At 40.1% G+C, this 17,360-nt stretch overlaps 1 protein-coding gene across 4 annotated transcripts in view; it reads left to right on the top strand.

The window, feature by feature from the left end:
* The window catches only part of PAG1 (phosphoprotein membrane anchor with glycosphingolipid microdomains 1), a 141,342-nt gene that overhangs the window by 46,584 nt on the left and 77,398 nt on the right, over positions 1-17,360 (top strand). The gene's annotated exons all lie outside the window — the stretch shown is intronic.

Here is a 17,360-nt window from a genome sequence, read left to right on the forward strand (position 1 = left end):
ACATGGTTATCCATTTTTCTAATAAATCCTGGACAATTTGAAGTTCTGTGCCCACCCATTTAAAAGATTTGCCAACCTCAAGCACTGTGACCCGACTGACCCCTGTCCCTTATACATCATTATCCAGTTTCTCTTATGGACCGGAAAGGAAGGAGTACATCTGGCCTGAATGTGCCTAATCTCTTCACAGAAGGCATCTTGTAAAATAGGCCACTGTCTTTCAATCAAATCTTTCCTTTAACTTGTTGAGAAGTTCTTTCTCTTGCCAGAGAAAGCCTTTCCTCTTAGAAGAGTAAGGAGCTATTTCAGGGTCATTTGGGTTCCCCTCAGAGGTCTTTCTAAATATAACCGCAGATCCTAGAAAACAGCCTCCTTTTTGTTAGTTAACTTCAACTTAAGAGCCAGTGCATTAAGAGCTTTGATTATCCACGCTCCAAAAATGCCTTCCTCTGATCTCCCGTCATTTGACAAGAATCTCGATTCTTGTCGAATCTCAGGGATTAAACACTGTTTTCTCTAATGGACTTCCATTTCCACGAGAGCTGCTCGCCTTACACATTTTATTTGTGGGCCTGAAATATAGAGCATTTTCTAGTTAAGGGACATTAAGATTTAACTCAAGAATCTATGTATTGGCTTGGCCCAAAAGTTCGTTCGGGTTTCCCGTACCATCTTCCAGAAAATTATGGGAAAACCGAACGAACTTTTAGGCCAACCCGGTATTTCAGAATAGGGCTCAGATGTTTCTGTAGTGGAATCACACAGTCTTCTCAAGTTTCTAGAAAGCATTGCATTATGTGCTGTTTTTGCATGTGGCAGATTGCTTCAATCTTACTATGAGGATATTTCTCTGCCTTTAAAAAGAAATTTCACCTGGGATTTGCAGTCTGCTCTCTGCCACATCCCTGACCCCAGCATTCAGTTATCTTCATTTGTATACCCCAAGCGGCTCTCAAAATTAATCTGTTTTCAGTGAAACTTTCTTCCCCACCGCCGTCTCTTGTCTTCTACTCACAACTGATTCCTTCTCCTGGAATCAATATTTTAATTAAAGACATCCACTGTTGACGTCGTAACTCAAGCCAGAAATCTCCATCCTGACATTGCTTCACCCTTTGCATTCAGTTCACACTGGATTCTGGATTTAAGATAACATAGGAAATTCCCCAAACGGTGACTGGCGCTAGGCGAGGTCAAATATTAATTGCCGGCTGTCACAGATGTTAATTGTAAATATCTTTCCCATCTTCCTCTCCTCTGTCCTCCATGTCACTCCCTTAGTTTTGGTCCTCATCAGCTGTGTGCCAGTCTGTTGCTGGAGCTAACTAGTAGAGCTCTCTTCCAACAGACTGTCTCCACTCTAGGTACCCTGCTCCCCAGTTTATAACGTGATTTCCCACTCAGTGACTTCTATGGGCCCTTGTAACCTTGAGAATAGACCCACACACTTTGCTGTGGACCTCCGCGATCAGCCCTGTGCGCCCCTCCAGCGCACTGCCTACCTTACCCTGCTTCGCCATTTATGCTTCATTAGGACTGAATTTCTTGGGATGTACTAACAACATCGTGTTTTTTCAGGCACCCATGCCTTTGCGCGTGCTTTTCTGACTTCCGAGAACACCCTTGCTCAATTTTTCTTGATATATTCCAGTACATCCTTCAAGGTCACCTCAATTTCCATCTCCTCTGAGAAACCCTCTCTGATTCCCCCATGTGTACTGGGCTCCCACGGTTCTTCAGTTGTATCTCTGATCATGCTGCATTTAACTTTCCACTCATACATCTGACCCTCCCTCCTATGGACACTAAACTCGAGGGTAAGATTCAGATCTTATTATTTTTATATCTACAACATCTAATAGATGCCTTGCACATAGGAACACACAGTGGATGCTCTGATTTCTTTAAGTGAGTGGATCTCTGACCCTGTAATAAAAAGGAAGATGGCATTTGTAAAAAGTAACCTCATGGTGTGCTTATTCCCTAAGTACAAGCATTTTTCTCAACAATAATGTTGCTTGTCTATTTTGCTTTCAGTATCCATGCGTTAAGGAAGAGCTGCCAGAACCAATTTACAGCCCCTTTCCCTCTTCTACTGCTGTCAGTACTAAAATGGTGGCTACATATTTTTGGAACTTAGAACTGTGTATCATTTCCACCTAGGAAGTAGATTTAGTCAATATCCTCCTCAATTTGGGTGATGATAGTAGTTACTTGTATGACGTTTGAATGGGGGATTCAAAATTTACATTACCCCAACCCATTTTCAGGCTTCTCATGTGCCCTTGGAAGGGTGATTCAGATTTCCAGAGTTGTTCTTTCCACTTATCAGAAAGACAAGCAATGAGAACAGCATCAATAACCGTCTGCTGGGACAGAAGCCCTAATCCAAAGCAACAAGGCCACAGTTAACACAATTAGCAATGAACTGCATTTTGAAGAGCTCGGGAAACATAATGGGATTCATTTTTAATTCCAACCAATTCCGAGCAAGAAAGCAAAAGCCTTGGCTCTCTGGAGTGGCTTTGACATCAAGGGTTACCTACCGCAGGCCTGTCAGAACTTTTAACAGCTGTCTCCGCTGTGAAAACAGACTTAGGTTGTAAGGTGATTGCAGAACTGAGGAAATGATGACTTTGTCTCTCATATGAACTTTGGCTCGCAAAGATGAGGTTAATTTCCGTGTACGCTGTTCACTTTATTTTTTAAGTCAATTTTAATAGCAGTCTGCCTGTGCCCTGAAAAAATGTCCAAGGGCAGTAAGAAAGAGTTGATATAAATATGCGTAACGGTGTATATCTTAGCGCTCTCTAGGCCAGTAGTCAACAAAATACTTTGCAATCAACCTAATTAATCCTTTATTTTTCTTTTTTGCTATCCTGCCTTGCATTTACTGTGTGTATTTTCTGAATTACAAAAGCAATATACATATTCACTACAGTACGCTGGAAAATACAGAACTCTCAAGGAAGAAAAAAAGCTTCCCTATTCCCAAGGAAGAAAAAAAGCTTCCCTATGAGGCCATTACCCCAAAAGAACCATTGTCAGCTTCTTGGTTGATATTAGCCTCCAGGTTAGAGTTTCCTCCAAGCAAGCGTACATACTTTTCAAATTCTTATTATGAAAAATTTTGCATACACGAGAGAATGAATAATACAGTGAGTTCTCATATACTCACTACGTAAGTTCACAGATTACCAAGATTTCGCCATCATTGGTTTGTCCATCTCTTTTTTCTCTTTCCCTTCCTCTTTTCTTTTGGAAGTATCAGCTAACTACTTTGTAAGGGGAAGGGGAATCCTGATATACTGAGGGCTGTGGAAGGCAAGTATTTGCCTGCCAATTTCATACACCTTCACCCACCTTTTACTTAGGAAGCAAAAAGTATGGTTCTACATTTAGTATTATATTGTACTTGGGGGAATAAGTAGCCTTAAAGCTCAGGTCTATCACATGCTAGATGGGTATTGATTTTTCCTCTTAAATCAATGTTTCCCTAGAGCATAGTTTTATTTATTCATAAGGCCAAGATGATGTCTTACAGGAGTTATGGCAGTGTAAATCTGTGATGCAGGCCTAATACGAAGAGCTTTTGTAAGACTCAAAAATCAATGATGCTAGAGGGTTACTTCATAAGCCTGAGAAAGTGCATTTGCTGTGCTTCCAAATGTAAAGGGAGAATTTCAGCCTGTAGTTAAGTTTCATTCCTCTGTTTTCCAGGCCACCTTTCAAATGGACCTAAATGAAGTACAGTTGACCCTTGAATAACACAGGTTTGAACTGTGCAGGTTCACTTATACATGGTTTTTTCCCAACGGTAAATTCTATATATAGTACTAAATGATCCGTGGTTGGTTGAATCCATGGAAGCAGAACTCTGGGTACAGAGCAACTGTGGTTACAGAGGGCCCACTGTTAATTATACGCAGATTTTCGACTGCATGGAGGGTTGGTAGCCCTGGCCCACATTGTTCAAGGGTCAATTGTATAGCATCAGACTGGATGGAACCAAGCTTCAGCAGTGATCCTTTCTTGATACGGAATCTGTCAACTTACTCTCAAAAGCTATGCTGGCCCTGTTGATCATCACACTGTAATTTTGCCTCATGGTACAGAATATATACATTCTAAAAGTATTCACTTTTTGTCAATATATGTGTGTGTGTTTTCTATTTTCTTTTAAAAGTTTTTAACATATGAAAATTACTATTAGAATTTTTTAACTTAAAGAAAATATGTCTCAGGTAGTTTCCCCAACCATGACTGATTTTTCTAATGGTTAAAAATTCATCTAATGGCTAGAATGTCACCATCTGGAATTTTAAATATCAATTTTCTATTAGCTGTATGATCTTAGCAAGGTAGAATTTGGTTGGGGAGTCAGATGTTCTAGACACTAGTTTCATTATTTACTCCTGGCTTCTGTGTGACCCAAGGTGAGTTCCTGAACTCACAAAAACTCCTGTTTTTGTTTATATCATTTTGATTTTTTCATTTAAATAAAGGTGAGTGAGGGTGTGTGAAATTGGCAGGCATTCATCTGACTTCCATAGTTTTCTGTATATCAGGACTCTTTTTTTTTCCTTTTGAAAGTAACTAGTTGATATTAAAAAAAAAGAGGGAGGGAGGAAATGAAAGCAAAAAAGGGGGCAGATGAAGTGAGGATTATTTCTTCATGAAGAACAAAGTTCCTTCCACTTTTTTTTTTTTTTTTTTTTTTGCGGTACGTGGGCCTCTCACTGTTGTGGCCTCTCCCGTTGCGGAGCACAGGCTCCGGACGCGCAGGCTCAGCGGCCATGGCTCACGGGCCCAGCCACTCCGCGGCATGTGGGATCTTCCTGGACCGGGGCACGAACCCGCGTCCCCTGCATCGGCAGGGGGACTCTCAACCACTGCGCCACCAGGGAAGCCCTCACTTTTTTTTTTTAATATTTATTTATTTGTTTGGTTGTGCCGGGTCTTAGTTGCGGCAGGTAGGCTCCTTAGTTGTGGCACTCGGGCTCCTCAGCCATGGCCCATGAACTCTTAGTTGCGGCATGCATGTGGGATCTAGTTCCCTGACCAGGAATTGAACCCGGGCCCCCTGCACTGGGAGCACAGAGTCTTAACCACTGTGCCACCAGGGAAGTCCTCTTCCAGTTTTAAAGGTCCACGATTTTCTGTGAAAAGAAACGATTTCAGACGATTAGCTCAGCTACCAGGAGTCACAATTTCCTTAGAAACTTCGGAGCCATCGAGGACACACCTTGAGTTTAGCATCCGGGATCTCCAGCACCTGCTACAGAGAGCATTTGGGGTCTCCGGCCAGGCCTGTGGCTCCCTGGGGACCCCAGTCCCTCACCAGAGGTTTGGGAGGAGACACTACGATACTGTCCCTTTGGGTCGCAGCTGTTTCCCCTCTCGGGGCAGCAGTGATGAGAGCCTCGTCAGAGGAGGGCTCTAGGAACCAGAAGGGAAGGATAAGCACCGTTCCCTGAGGCAGCTGTTCACTGCTGGTCGCACTTGCCTCCCTTTTCCTCACAGCTGCAGACATTGCAGCAACCTGGTGGCATGTCAGTGTTTCAGGGGTTTCCCATTAAGCCCCAGGAACACTCCTGTTCATTTCACGAATGGATGTCTTACTTGGCAAAAATGAGAAGATTCTGAGTGCGGCGTATTGGAGCTGTGGGCTGAGATTTCGGCTTCAGCAGGAACCTGAGTTGCCTGGTGTGCGAGGCACACCAGAGCAGCTGTTTGAAGGGGACTTGGCTGTTTGGAATCTAACCATTATATTAAGGTTATCTGTTATGTTTCCTAAACAGCTTTAGCTGCATCCTTCAAAGTCTTCTTAACATTCCTCCCATAGGCTTGGCTTTATATTCTTTAATACGACCGTTTTGTTCTATCTTTTTAAATGATTTAATTATGCACCGCTCTAGGAAGCTGATTAGGAAAGGAAAATGTTCGTGGACCCTGCATTTGGTTCCTTTAGAGGCGCCCCTTGGCTCACCAGATCAACCCTGGTCATCAGTGGAGTGACCTGCGTCACAACTAGATGGCCCTACATCCAAACAGTTACCACTTGATAATTTTGAATGGTGAGCTTCCGAGATCAACCATACCTTCTCCTAATTTTGCTGTCACTGGATTGCGTTGGGACCCTTCCTCCTCTGGGTGTACCTCACTCATCTCTGCAGGCTTGGGGCAAGCTATTCTGATGGCTGTCTCTGATGGTTTGAACTATGAAGAATCACAAAATGGTGGGGAAAAATAAATAAACAAGACTTTTCCTATAACATCATGTAGGGGAAGAACCAACAAGTTGAGGATTCTGTGAAAATGAGTACTACTTCCTATGGGACAGCCAGAAAAATGTAGAAACTCAGAAGTGGCAAACCAAGGTTTGCCATTTCATGACCATGATCATCTACCATTGCCCGGCAAATGCCCCGAAGCACAAAGGTGTGCTGTCCAATATTAGTATCTAAAATTTATTTTTCCACATTTGAATACATGTAGTTTACAAAATGTGTATATACAGTTACAGGTATTGTTAGGCAATACGGGTACATTTGCAGAGGACAAGGGAAGTTTACTTTTTAGTTGAGTGTATTCTCGAGTGTCTGCTAAACAAAGATCTTCTGTTTACTTTAACTGGAGACAATTTTGCCTCCCAGGTGTATAAGAGTGTGATGTGGACTGCAAATAGCAACTCAGAATCGCAGCAAAATGGTGACCATGGGATGAGGCGTGCTTTTATAGACACCTGAGGCGCTGTGAGCTGAACTGTTGTGAGCCACAGAATTGAATTACTGTTGACTGATTTCAAATTGCTTTGTTTTTTTATCCCTTTGTATAATCTAATAAATATTCTTATATTTGAAAATGTGCCTCAAACACACATAGAAAAGTGGTGAAAACCCCTGAATTATGAGACTGGATCACGGCTCTCCGATTTGCCGTCTAACACCCTTTTCCCATCAAAGACAGTTTTTATAGGTTGAGAGAATAGAGGATGGTTCCTTCTTGTCATTCCCACCTGAACCTAAGTGTTCCCTCCTCCAAAGGGGCTTCCCCAGGCAGCCATGGCTCAGGAATCCCTCACAGCACTCTGTCACTCCTTTCTCCTTTACCTTTTTAATTTACTCTCCCTGTCTGATAGCCTAGTGTGAATTGGTCTTTCATCAGTCTTCACCTGCAGGGAGGTCGGCTGAGACTTCATCTGTTTCATTCGCCTTGTATCCTCAGTGCCTAGAGCAGTGCCCAGCCTTGAAGAAGCACTCGAAGGTTCTTCCCACTTGCCTGCTTTCTTCCGGGGATCTTCCCCTCTTCCCATCTCTGAGGCCATTTCATCATCACTGCCTGGAATCCGGCCCTCCCGTCTCCTCCCCTTGCTATGGGGTCCATGGTACTTCACACTCTGCATTTCTGTCATTAACCAGCGGTTCCTTCCTGGTGGTGGCACCCGATTGGCAGGCACGACGGCAACGCACCGACTGTTACCATGATAGGCATTTGAGGCAAGCGGCTCCTATCAAATTTTCCAGCCACAAGACAGCTATATATAAAATAGACAAACAGCAAGGACTTACTGTATAGCACAGGGAACTATATTCAGTATCTCATAATAACCTATAGCAGAAAAGAATCTGAAAAAGAATATATATATGTATTACTGAATCACTTTGCTGTACACCTGAACCTAACACAACACTGTAAATAAACTATACTCCAATTAAGTAAAAAATCCCAATGGTGGAGGGAACGGGGAGCTTCCAGGTTGAGCTGAAAAGCTCCTGGGTGCAGGATTCTCAAAGACCTCACCTAACATATCTTTTCATCTGGCTGTTAATATGTATCCTTTATCATATCCTTTAACATATCTTTTAATAATTGGTAAACGTAAAAAAAAAAGATTCTGAAAGAGAAACAGATACAAGTTTTAAGACTTACGTATACACTGGTATTAACACTAAGGGTCAATTGGATAGAATGTTCTGCTTTGATGGTAGACTCAAGGAATGGCCTGTTGTGGCTTCCGTTTTTTAAGGAGCTATAAAATTCCTCTAATTTACCACTGTGAATACCTCTTTCAGAAGGAAGACTTTCTTTTTTCAGAAACACTGCACCTCTCATTTCCCAACTCCAGCCCAGAGGCCTGAGAGTCTGATCTTGTTATGTCTGGGAATATGGTTACTAGATTTTCTACTAATGGCTATATTTTACATGATAATGAATCAGTCTTTTCTACAAGTCTGCTTCGTTTATGCAAAAGAGATATAAATTGAAATGGGTATGAATCATACTATTCTTTCAGGGAGCAGAGAAGCTGCTGTAGAGCCTGAATACAATTTTATGGGCCCTCATGTCAAGTTAACCAAAGAAATGTTGGTTCTGTGGTCATCAAAGATAAGTTTATTGGACAGTTTCAGGGAAACAGAAAACAGCTTTTGAATTCCAGGCCTTTGCTACTTACTTCCTAATTTAGGAAGGTCAACTCATTTTCGACCATCTTTTATACTTCGAAGTAATAACCTCTTGTACATTAGTGGCCTGAAAGCATTAATGACATTACTGCCCACTGATTTTCAATAATATGAAAAAGGTATTCCAAATTGGTTCTGGCTATCAACAAGGAAAAGGCAGAAAATTAAATTAGCAGGAGGGTATAGCAAAAGCCTTTTGTAATGCTGTAGAGTCTCTCAAAATCTAATCCTTGAGAGAAATTTATTTTGTTCTGGAAAGAATAGGTTTCTCTCCCAAGACATGCTAAAAGAACGCTCATTTATAAGAGACGGATTATAGCCTATGAATGGAATAGTGGGAATTCTCAATTCTTACTTTAATTTTGCCATCAACTTGCTGTGATTTACCTAAAAAAAAAAAAATCAACCTGTAAGAAAAACATTCTGATACTGCTGTGTCCTTTGACTTATAAATAGAGTTAACTCTGCAGATTAATTTGAAGATAAAGTCCATGGAATTCTGAATTTCTATTTTTTTCAGGGTTCCGTGTTTTCAAATTTCATGTCATACTACTTTGCCTTACATTTGTTCTTCCTGGGTGAGCTCATCCATTCCGAGGACTTTATTTGTCGTCGAACTCAGGGCTTGGCAGACTATGCCCTGCAGTCAAATACATTCTGGCACCTGTTTTTAGGAATAGTTTTATTGAAACATAGGCACACTCATTCTGTGCTATCTTGTGGCTGCTTTTCTGCTGCAATGGCAGAAGTGAGTAGCTGGGATAGATCGTCAGGCCTGCAAAGCCTAAAATATTTATTCTCTGGCCCATTACAGAAAATGTTTGCATATCCTGATTTGCTCACTACTTTCAGCCTTTCTCCTAAGATCTTAATTCCTAAGTGTAACTGCCCACCAGATTTCCTTACCTCCATGCCCCACATCCACCTTAAAATTGACATTCACCAAACTAAATTCTTTCTGTGTTTATTTTCCACCCTTATCAGTTCCTCCTTCTAGTTTCCTATCGCAGTTAATGGCACCACCATATGCCCAAGGTGCTTCCCTCCTTTATATTTCTCATGCCTGATCTGTCACCAAGGCCCGTCCATCAACCATCCAAAAATACATGAACGCCTTGAAGACAGTGATCTAGGTAGGCTTTTAAGTAGCCAGTACTTTATCATTTCTGGTATTCTCAAGCCCCAACTGCATCCGATCAGAAATTCCTTTTAACAGTCCCTTAGAAGTTGCCATAAAGTATATTCAATGAGAAATAACTATTAGTATGTCTTCATCAAATAAGCCATGGAGACATTGGTCCATGTCTTAACTTCAGATACTGCCTCACAAGTAAGAACTTAGGAATGCTAGGAAGACAGAATACTATAAAATTTGTGCTTTTTCAATTAAAATACACTGAAAGAGCATGACTGTTTGATTTATTGAGTTGTCGTTTTAAAACTATTCATCATGGATGTTTTAAAATTAAATCTCTGTTCTGTATGCAGGGCCTCATTGGCCAGGGCACGAGGTGCTAAAATTCCAACATTAGATTATCATTTCTGCTGGTTCAGCCAAAGAACATGTTCAGATAACAAATGGATTTCCATCTTTTTCAGTATTACTTGCACATTCTTGTAAAGCTCATGATATTATTAACTCTGCATCATCTTTTACGAATTTAAAATTATGCTATCATAACTGATGAAAAACAGAGTAAAAATAAATAAACCTTGAAATACAAAAGGATTAGTGGGGATAATAAATATCCACTCAGTGTCTTAGCATTTTTGATCTTGGCATTTGTTCTATCCAGTAAATATTTTCATAGTACTTTAATTTAAGTTCCTCTCTTTGAAAAATTATGCAGGAGCAGCCTTTGTTTTCAAGGTCAACAGAGATGTTTATAGCATTTAAGTCAGAAGCAGAGGTCATAAATTAATTCAGATCCTCCGAGCAAAGACATTAGCCTTTGTGCAGCATAAGGATTGGGGCTTGTTTATACAAAATAATCCCAAGAATAATAGCTCCCCATGCTCAACAGGGATCTTAAAGATTAATGTTTTTCTTTGGTTAATGATTATGGAATACATTAATAAGCTTCTCTAAATGCTTCCTAAAATTTTAATTGTCCGTAGACTTTTAAAGCTGTATTTTGATCAGACATGTAAAGAAATGATGTCGCTCAGTTACTGCCAAATTAAGGATGATTTTACATTATGATTTGGAAAAAAATGCCATCCACATAAGACTTCAAAATAGCTGAGATACTTACGGAAAAAAAGTAAGTGGTTAAGGACGTCAAGCTAAAATATTGTCCCAGTGCCCTGTTGGCCATGTCACCTCTTGCAACGGAGATAGCTGCTGCTGCCACTGTTGCTATGTCACTGGTCCATCTGCTGGTGGTACTGGTGCCCTCAGCAGACCTCCCACCTAAGCTGGAGGCTGGCACATAAAGTCTCACTACAAAGCCTCAAATAAAGATCACTTTCAAGTCTTTAGTGAATAGGTTTTAGCAGGTTGATAGTCCCATCCAGTGATCTTTTTCTAAGAACTAGACAGTTTGGGGCAGAACAAAGAGAGACTTCTGTTAGAAGTGTAGCTCTAATGCAAATTCTGTAGCCTTAGATGAGTCCGTTAACCCCTCTCCATATTTAAACTGGGAATAATAATCCCTATTTTGTAAAAGTTGTAAAGGATGGGAATGATGCTTGCAAAGCACCTGGCAGGTGGTAGATGCTTAGGAAACTGTGGTGTCGTGCGTGGTTGTCGATGTTAAAATAATACTAATAATCAGCGCCGTATTGGAGGCATCATGCTCGTTAATTATTCAACATCTCCATTCAGTTTTCTGATGTCGTCCTTGTCACTCACAGGTGCTCCAGTTAGCCGAGTGAAAGAATCTTGATAAGTAAATGGCTCTTCTCTGATCCTGTGTTTCTAGCATATGAGATCATGACTTTGTGTCATGGAGAATAATGTGCAAAAGTCACTGTGCAGCCATTCATAACGGCATGTTTTTTAAACAATGAAAATTTGGAAGCTACTTGCCTTTAACAATGAGGAAGTGACTAAGGATATAAAAGTATACAATACTTTATAATTTTAAAATGACACATGCAGGCTGTTTTGGAACATGGAAATGCATATTTGACATACTAACTGAAAATGGTACAAAACAGTATTTCTTCGCTGGTGGCAACTTGGCAAATGTTTCTATAAAATTAAAGATCAAGGAAACTTCAGAATATAATAAATAGGGTTTTAATGTTCATTGGTTTCTTCGCTTTCCACAAAATTGTTCAACTTGATAAAAATTGTTATGACCTGTTTGTCTTAAAAATGTAATAACTTTCATTTACTCATTCTAATGTGACAGTGCATTCAGTGTTCCTAATGACAAGCTTGAAGATGAGCTTTTGGAATATAATTCTTTTTGTAAATTAGGCCTCTTGAGCTGTTTTTATTTTCTTCCTAGGTTGCCAAAATCTTGTGTATGTCTGATAAGCCAGAGAAGGTGGGAAGTTTGAACCAAAGATTTAGATTTTTAATTAATCCCACACCAATAGAGAAATGTGTAAGTCAATGTATCATTCTATAGAAATTTATGTGGCACTTTGGGACCTGATGTTTTGAAAAAGCTTAAGTCGTTTTTAAAGAGCATCTGACAGTGATTTATATAAATTAGGGCCTCTCTGGGTCTCATTTTTCTATTTCCTCTTACCGCATCTAAAAGGACTCTAATAAGGCAGGGCTCGTTTTACAGGAGAGCGGTGCCTCCAGGCGCTGTGGATGATACTGAACTTGGGCATGTGATACAGTTGGCATCACAGTTCCTTACCCAGAGACAGCTGACGGATCGACACAGAAATACATGCTACATAAGAAATAATGCTGCATTAAGTCTATATACTTTAAAAAGTATATAGACTTTATCTCACAAAAAGAAAAATGTGAGACAAATAAGTTACGATCCTTTAGAGAAAGAAAGAGTGGAGGAAGGAGACGGACAACTAAAGTGCACTTTGACACTCTTCTCTACTTGCTGAATTCCAAAGACTGATAACTCTTGGAGGCGTGAAGGGGTGGGTTTGTGTTTCGTTTGTAATGAGCCCATGTTCTACTGTGTTTCACCCGCTTATCAACAAGAGTGTGAGGCCACGATTGTGAAATTAACTCACTGGCTGATTGACTCAGTCACCTACTTTTCTCCTTTCATTGCCTCATTGGGTTTCTCTACATCAAGATTGCTGGTTTCTCTGTGTTATATCTGTCTGTCTGTCTTGTCTGTCTGTCTTCCTGCCTGGAAGGAAGCCTGCCTTAAATGCACGTGTCTTTACTACTGATTAATTAATTTATGGGCAAAGATGAGAAAAAGCCGTGTGGGTGCCATGGCTTTTCATTTCAGGACTCAACATGGATCTTCTCTCTCATGTTTTATGACATTTTATGACAACTGCACTTATGAAGGGGCCACCTCATATTAAACTCGTGTCTCGAGAACTGCAGGGTGGTACTGGGAACTTAGATCCCTGTGATTTGGGATATGTGAATCCCAAAACTGAATTTCAAAAAGGGTCTTCTTCTCCAGCAATATTCTCATCACTGTTCCTGTGAATGTTTACATCTAAGTTTGTCTCCTTAGATAAATTCTAACATTTTGGTAGAGGAATGAGGTAGACTAATTTATGTGATTAAATTCTCATTCATCTGATAGAAGATTAAATGCTTCATTGAAAAATGCCAAAGGGTATTTTTTACTTGGAGTTGCAATTTGAATGGAAACACTATCATTCTAGTTGGAGCTTTGAGGAGTAACAATGAAACACGTTCTTAATTTCTAAAGTAAATGATCAAGCTGTATTAATTTTAAGGAAGTCTTCCATAGTTTTGTTTTTACAGGAAAAATATTCACAAATTCATTTTTGCTTTTATCGAGGTATAAAATAAAAATCCTGTGTTGAAAGTATCATGTGCATGTTGATGGCTGGTCCTATGTCAAATAGGATAACCTGGGGAGAGACCGGGAGGGCAGGGACCATCTCCATCCCCAGCTGCAACATAGGGTTTGCTGCACAGTAGGTGCTGAATAACTATTTATTGAATCTCCAAATGACTGATTAATTCCTGGGAGTCAGCAGTCTGGACGGTAGTACCAGCCCTGCCAGTGCTCAAGACCTCTCTAAGCCTTAGTTTCCCCATTTGTAAAATGGGCATGACAATGTTTGCTCTGCTGTTTTAACAGGAGACTGTGAGAGTCAGAGGAAAACTGTGTGTGACATCTTTGAAAACTGGAAAGGGCTTTATATAAGTAATCATTTCTAGAATTATTATCGTGTGGCTACGTACCGCTTATTGATACCATACGCTAGTTAGTGCTTGCGTCCAGTTAGTATTCAATAAACTCAAACTTAAGTAAAAAAAAAAAAAAAGATTGTGTTTAAACTACTAGGTATAAAATAAATAAGATACAAGGATGTAATGTACAGCACAGAAAATATAGCCAATATTTTATAATACTGTTAGAGTAGAATCTATAAAAATATCGAATCACCATTGTACATCTAAAACTATTAGAATATTGTCGACTGTACTCAATTAAAAATAAATAAATAAAAAGACTTGGAAACTCAAAAAAAGTACTAAAACTAAAATTGAAATTAGTGGTTTAATCACATTAATTGACCTCTAAAATTTTGTGAAACACTGTCTTTATTTTGACATAATTGTAAATCCTTTATGTATTTAATCTACTTTTGTTGTTTCACGGCGGGGTTGGGGGGGACACTCAAAACCATATACTAGACGACTGAACCACTATTTCTCAGCAACATTGCACATTAACAGCTTTTTAAATACATGTGAAGCTTTTTATGTAAGAGTGAGCAAAGGATAACGGAACCTATAAGATGAAGGTTTAAGATGTGTGGGTAAATGAAAACTTGGCTTATGGTAGATTGCCATTACTGCTTTGGAAATTAGATTCAGATATATATCATATAAAATTCACTGTTAGATATGCTGGACATTTAATGACAGGGTTTTGTTGAAATGAGATCTTGTTGGTTTTGATGAAGAAAATCAGTCAGTATATGCCTTATCTTTTATTCTCTCTTCTTGCTGCTCAACGTGCAATTAAATTGACTCTGCAGGATCACAGTGTGTCACATATATTAATTTTATACTCAGCCTGCCTATATTAACTTTATGCTAACACTGCTGATAAGTGACAACAAAAATGCGTTAATAACGTCATAAGTATTAGCTGGAATCACAAGTACTGTAGTCCTGAGTTTTGTCTTATAATCTTCTCTCTACATATCTTTAATTAGATGATGTATTCATAATTGAACCTTTCTGAGTTTATTTCTGCTATACATTGGGCACTGTGGTGAAGCACTCACCACGTAGCAAAGATTTATGTGACATGACCCAAAATTATGTCCAGGCAGGGAGATGGGACGCAATCTCACATCAATTTTGAAAGCCATCGAATCAATATATGTCAACTTACATATATGAATGATGCTGGAATCTTTGATGAAAACTATAATCATGACACCCCTCTGACCCTACCAAGTTCTGAAAAAAAATTAAGAGAGAGGATAAAATAATTGGCAGATAAGGTTCAACTATCATCATTATTACTAGTATAAGCCAGGTGGGAGGGTGGGGTTTATTTGTTGTACTGATGCGGAACCCCAGAGTTACGCACAAGCCACAGTAGCTGGGGCAGACCTGTGGGCCAAAAGGATCAGATTATGGCATGGAGGGTCAGAGGAAAATTCCCAGAGGGCTACTTCATCCCTAAAGGAAGAAGGGAGGAACTACACCCAGGGTACCTAGTTTACCCTTCTCGGAATGACTCATTAAGTGAGTCACTCCACCTCCCTCCCCTTAAATGAAGAAGTAGAAAGAGCCAGAAGTGTTATCTGCTTGAATTGCTTGATCAGGGAAAAAGGGATTTAACCCCCAGTACAGGACAGGTAAGGTAATATTTCATGTCAAATGAACTGGGCAGAAAGGACAGAAGGAAAAGAGCAAGTCTTACTAAGAAGGATGGTCAGGACTTAGAGATAAGGGGAGAAGAGGGTGGAACATTCCAGGCAAAAGTAGTGTCCGCAAAGGCAGGGGAAGGTGAGTTTGTTTTGGAAAGGAACTAGGCTGGCTGGTCAGATTACAGAGGTCTGGGAAGTCCCAACCACAGGAACTAGGGAGCTCCCTCCTTACCCAAGGAGCTTTCAGAAGTGGGATGCTTGAGTATTTCTTTCTGAATGTGTGGAAGAGAGGTGGGTTTTTTTTCTTTATTACATCCTCGTACATTGAACTCTGAGAATGTTTTCATGTATTTGCATGTTTCTCTCTATAATTTACCTTGGCTAATTACTTTTAACTATAGATTTTTAAGAATATATTGAACTCGGTGACTAATCATCAGATTTCAATAGCACAGAGTCTGTAATTTTTTGCAGTTGTGTGACCTATGTAAGGACATGATGCAGAGAGAAATTATTCCCTCCCTTTCCGTGATAAAAATCTTGCCTCTGGTTACAGTAGAAGCTGCCTTTAACACATACTACTGTAGTTAAAATAGACTTACTTTGTCTACAGATAGACAAAGACTTACTTTATAGCCCAGGGAACCCTACTCAATATTCTGTAATAACCTATATGGGAAAATAATCTGAAAAGGAATGAATATATCTATACAATTGAATCACTGTGCTGTACACCTGAAACTAACACAACATTGTAAATCAACTATACTCCAATAAAAATTTTTTTAAAAAAACTATCTTTAAAAAAGATTTAGGGGCTTTCCTGGTGGCGCAGTGGTTAAGAATCTGCCTGCCAAGGCAGGGGACACGGGTTCGAGCCCTGGTCCAGGAAGGTCCCACATGCCGCAGAGCAACTAAGCCCGTGAGCCACAACTACTGAGACTGCGTGCCGCAACTACTGAAGCCCACGCACCTAGAGCCTGTGCTCCGCAATAAGAGAAGCCACTGCAGTGAGGAGACTGTGCACCTCAACGAAGACCCAACACAGCCAAAAATAAAAATAAATAAGTAAATAAATAAAATTTATTTTTTAAAAAAAGATTTAGTTCTGAAATAGTTTTCAAAACCAAAGTTTGTGAATCTGGGTGGACCCAGTGGAATCCTGGCCCACGGAGCCATTCTCTGATACATTCAGGAGCCAGCAGCCCATTGATTTTTTTTTTTTTTTTTTTTTTGCAGTACGCAGGCCTCTCACTGTTGTGGCCTCTCCCATTGCGGAGCACAGGCTCTGGACGCGCAGGCTCAGTGGCCATGGCTCACGGGCCCAGCCGCTCCGCGGCATGTGGGATCTTCCCGGACCAGGGCACGAACCCGTGTCCCCTGCATCGGCAGGCGGACTCTCAACAACTGTGCCACCAGGGAAGCCCAGCCCGTTGATTTTTGAAGGCTTTTTCTGTTGTTTATGTGATTGTAGTATACATTTCTCCAAAATAACGTCCTTAGAAATGGGGCTTCAAAGAAAGGTAACAATCAATTACAAAATTGTTTATTACATAGATTTTGTTATTCCGTGCATTAAATTATGTTTGCTCCAAAACAACATTACTAAAAAGGAAAAAAATCTCTTTAGTGCTGTAAGACTCTAAGATGGGTGTATCCTGTATCCCGTAAAGCAGTTTTAACTCTTTGCTGATTGCTTTGGGTATGGAATGGTGGGAGGAGAGAAAATCCATTAGATATTTTCCCTGTCTTCAAGGAGTTTGGAATTTCACTGGGGACATGTGACAGGCATTTGCATAACAGGTGATAAATACAAAACAGTGTATGAATAAGCACCAGGATGTCTGCTTTTAGTCATTCATTGCCTGGTCTATTCAGAAGACTTACTGAACATTTGGACCAATGTTAAAGATGTTG

This window comes from Pseudorca crassidens, chromosome 17, assembly GCF_039906515.1.
Source record: "Pseudorca crassidens isolate mPseCra1 chromosome 17, mPseCra1.hap1, whole genome shotgun sequence".
NCBI classification, from domain to species: domain Eukaryota; kingdom Metazoa; phylum Chordata; class Mammalia; order Artiodactyla; family Delphinidae; genus Pseudorca; species Pseudorca crassidens.